The sequence below is a fragment of the Cervus canadensis genome, chromosome 20 (assembly GCF_019320065.1).
Source record: "Cervus canadensis isolate Bull #8, Minnesota chromosome 20, ASM1932006v1, whole genome shotgun sequence".
Classification (NCBI taxonomy): domain Eukaryota; kingdom Metazoa; phylum Chordata; class Mammalia; order Artiodactyla; family Cervidae; genus Cervus; species Cervus canadensis.
Window position 1 is genome coordinate 58,283,742 of NC_057405.1, and position 4,674 is coordinate 58,288,415.

The window sequence follows — 4,674 nt, forward strand, 5'->3', positions numbered from 1 at the left end:
TAGCTCTGGGCTTAAAGAAAGTTAGTATTAAAGGCTGTTGTCATAACAACTCAGAGTTTATGACTAAGACAAAGCTATGTAGAAAAAAAAAATGCTTGCCCTTTTCTCCCTCTGGAGAGCCCCAGACCCCTTTCTCCTCCTTGGGGACCCTGGACTTCTTATCAACCTACCTAAGAATTAAATTAACTCTCTCAACACTCTGCTGCTTCCAGGTGCTCCAGGGCAGCAGGTGGCGAGCTGTGCAAAAGAGAGAAAAGGAGCAAAAGTCTTAGTATTTGGTGTGGTCTTTGTCCTCTGGGTATTGGGCATCCAGATGCTCGCTGTCTTGTTGAGCATGTGGTGAGTTCTTCAAGAGTCTATGGGCTGCCTCCTCTCAACAGTTACCCCACATGGAGATGTGCTTCCACTGGACCTTGCCCCACTCCAAGTCCAGCCCCAGGTTCTTGCTGCTGGTCATCCCCTGGGCAGGGATCCAGAAAAGCAGTACAGCTTGACTTCCTTCCACAGCACCCACTTGGCCACAGGCAACTCACACTCCTCGCTACATCTACACATTGAAATTGGGGACTGGGCACAGAATCATCTTAGTAACTATTTGAAATCTGAAGACTACTTAATGGGAAATATTTATTGAATGAATTTATTGATATATATTTAATGGCTTTTGCTAAATGAAGAACTTAAATGTCCAAAACCACATAATCCCATGTTTGTAAAATACATATTTGATATCTATAGATTCACAGAAAAAAATCATTAGAGGAACATTTACAACATCATTATCTTCCCAGAAGGACAGAATTGTAAGTTATTTCCTTCACTGTGTTTTTGGGAGTTCTTACATTTCTATCAGGACATGCTATTAATACTTATTTTGATAAGTAAAAAATTATTTCTGAAAAATAAAATTAAATGTTAACTTCCTTCCTATTCACATCCCCCACAAATGTTCTTTTTCCTTATTAACTGTTGAATTTTCACTACCAGTGAAGCTGTTCTCTTTCCAAGCTAATGATGGAGCAGAAATGAAAGCCACATACACTGGTACTAAATTCCCAGCAGTCAGCAAAAGCACACACGTGCTGGACCTGCTTCAACAAAGGATGGTGGAGCTCAGATAAGGGAGCCTCATCAACAAGTGTTTGAGGAAGAGCGCTTGGAGCAGAGGTGGCATCTGGGTGCGCATTGGAAACACCTGGGATGCTCTAAAAACAACTGATATCGGGCAAAAGGAGTAAAAACCTGGAGTGATTCCAATGTGCAGCCCAGGTTAAGAACCCCAGGCCACGGGTGGGAGCCCCACAGGAGTTTCCTGTGTCTTTTCCTATATAAATTGTCTGAAAGTATTTGATTACAAACATAGTCCCCCAAACTATACTAAAAGTAGGTGGCAGGAAGACAAAGATTGCAAGCTTTATGCTGAATGGAATAATGTCTCCAAAAGATTTATGTCAACCTGGAACCACAGAATGTAACTCTATTTGGAAAGAGAGGTTTTGAAGATATAATCAAATTAAGATGCAATCATACTGGCATCGCAGCTTCCCTGGTGACTCAGTGGTAAAGAATCTGCCTGCAATGCAGGAGATGAGGGTTCAATCCCCGGTCTGGGAAGATTCCCTGGAGAAGGAAATGGCAACCCACTCCAGTATGCTTGCCTGAGATCCCATGGACAGAGGAGCCTGGTGGGCTACAGTCCATGGGGTTGCAAAAGAGTCAGACACGACTTACTAAACAATGAAGTCAATGACTGGTGTCCTTATAATAAGAGGGAGATCTAGAGATACAGACATACATGATGGGAAGATGGCCATGTGAGGGTGGAGACAGAAATGGGAACTATACATCTATAAGCCAATGAATGCCAAGGACAGTCAGCCATCACCAAGCGCTAGGACAGAGGCAGGGAATAGAGTTTCAGAACCTCCAGAAGAAGCCAACCCTGCTGACATCTCAGCTTTGGATTTCTGGCCCCCTGAACTATAAGAAAATAAGCCTGATATTTTAAAGCACCAAGTTAGTGATAATTTGTTACAGCAGCGGTAGGAAACTCATCCAGGCTGCTTCCACAGTCTTCCCTGGAAGCAGAGAAGCGATGCCGCCATTACATCTCTGTAAGAGGGAAGTGCTCTCCTCAGCACAGCTCTTTTCTGGATCTCAAAGGTCTCTCCTCTGCATGCCCACTTCTATTTGTATGCATGGAAAAAATACATCTTAGATAATCCATGTCAATTTTCTTTCAGTATGTATGGCACAGGAGCTATTTGGTTTGCAAGGTCTGGGGAAAAAAAAAAAACAACACTATACATTTTGTTCCATTGCTTTTCTTAGTTCAGTCAAGAGATGTTTCTTATTAACAGTCACTCACCTGTTAACTAATGAGAATTGCCAAGCTTTGAAAAGCAATGACTTCTAAGTAAAACAAGCACTTCTTTGAGTCAGAAAAGACTGTACGTATTGTAAACAAAGTACTATATGAACAGGACTTTGCGATTTCTGCTTCAATTTTGAAAAACTTCTTTCATCAAGATTATCTTTAACACAAAATGGGAGGATGGTGGCTGAGGCCTTAAGGGGCCATTTATTTCCTAGCTTTTTGGGCAGCACCAACTATGTAAATTAAGCTTCTTTCAACCGGATGAAGAATTACTGCATGCCTTCTGTGTTAGGCAGTGGTGGTGAAAAACAAGAGGTGTGACTGAAATTCTGTTTGAGGAGAAATTACATCTCAAGTCACTTGCCAACTGGAGCAGCTAAGAGGAGAGCCACCCATCTCCACCCAAGAGGGTAGGAGATGTACTGGTGGAGAGCAGGACAGAGTGGGCCGCAGCACAGTAGAGAGCGGGGGAAAGTGCTGTTCTGACGGCGAACATCTACATCCAGAGCGCAGGACGCCCCACACTCTTCCTCTGTCCCCACTTCCAGGAGGCTGGCACCAGGTGTGCGGATGGCACAGATGGCATTTGGGGTGACGGAGGGAGGGGGAGGGAGGAAGAAATCCAAGTCCTCCCTGAATCACGTTACTGTCCTACAGATCCCCCACTAAAGTCTACACGTACATGGACAAGCCCCTCCCCCCATACACACACACAGCTTCCATCAACCTTGTAGGGTTTAGTGAACAGTATACCCAGAGAGGGCTTCCCAGAGGATTCAGTGGGTAAAGAATTTGCCTGCAGTGCAGGAGACATAAGAGACTCAGTTTCGATCCCTGGGTTAGGAAGATCCCCTAGAGGAGAACATGGCAACCCACTCCAGTATTCTTGCCTGGAAAATTCCATGGATGGAGCAACCTGATGGGCTACAGTCCAAAGGGTCACAAAGAGTCGGACATGACTGCAAGGATGGAGCACGCATGCATACTCAATGAACTCCCTAGCGGTACAATGGTTAGGACTTTCACTGCTGAGGACTCGGGTTCAATGCCTGGTTGGGGAACTAAGATCCCCAGTCCTGTGGCCAACAACAAATAAACAAAAAACCAGTGCATTCAGACACTGGAGAAATGTTTTTAACATAAAAAATGGAATTCAAAATAAGTAAATAGTGAAAACCAAATTCAACAGAAAGAGATAGGAAAACTAAAAATAAAAAATCTTAATAGCCTTGGAGAGAATGCACCCCTAAGCCAAAAAGAACTTGCTATTAAAAAGGAATGTGATTCACAAGAGCCAGGCAGTAGAAGCAAACTAAATGTCCATAGACAAATAAATGGATGAATAAAAAGTGGCATAAACTACATACAAAGGATTATTTTCCAGTCTCAAAAGAGGAGGAAATCCTGTCATATGCTACAACATAAATGAAAATTAAGGACATTACGCTAATTGAAATAAGCCAGTCACAGAAGGACAAACACTGCATGATTCCATTTTTTTTTTTTTTTCCATTTTTTAAGAGGTATTTAAAGTAGTCATACTCCATAGAAGCAGAAAGGAGAATGATGGTTGCCAGAAACTGGAGGTCGGGGGAAATGAGAGGAGCCGCTTTCAGCGAACATAGTGTTTCAGTCATTCAAGGTGAAAACGTTGTGTAGATTTGCCGTACAACGTAGATGCGGTTAATAGTACTGGTCCTGTACACTAGAACTGTTAAGAGGGTAGAGTTCTTTGTGTGTGTGTGTGTGTGTGTGTGTTAACTATAATATTTTTGAAAAAGCAAACTCATCTCTTACCTCTCTGAACCTGCATTTCCTCATCATCACAAAGTGGGGATAACAACTACACTGCAGAGAAGATTCATCTATATAATGTACATAAAGCACTAAATCTAGCAGCAGAGGACCAAAAGGAGAAAAAAAAAAAAGGAAAATTGGGAGAATGATATAAAACTCATCAGCATTAAAAATGCTAGCAGAAACAAACAATGAGGTACATAATGATTTAATTATATGGAAAATAGCATTTAGAGGAGTTTTTGAAGAAGTTGTGATAATGATATAAAAACCAAGTTAAAAAAGAAAGATAATTAATACTGGGAAGACAAGAAAATTGTACAAGAAAGGAAATTGAATTTTACTATACAATTTGAGTTGCAGTGAAGGACAGTCTTGTAATCAAAATAATGTAAACACTGAACATTCACTGAAAATATGGTATCACATAGTGATAATACTGAATCCTTCATCCAAATCAAAATATTTATGTTTTTGCTCAGTTCTACAATATACACAAA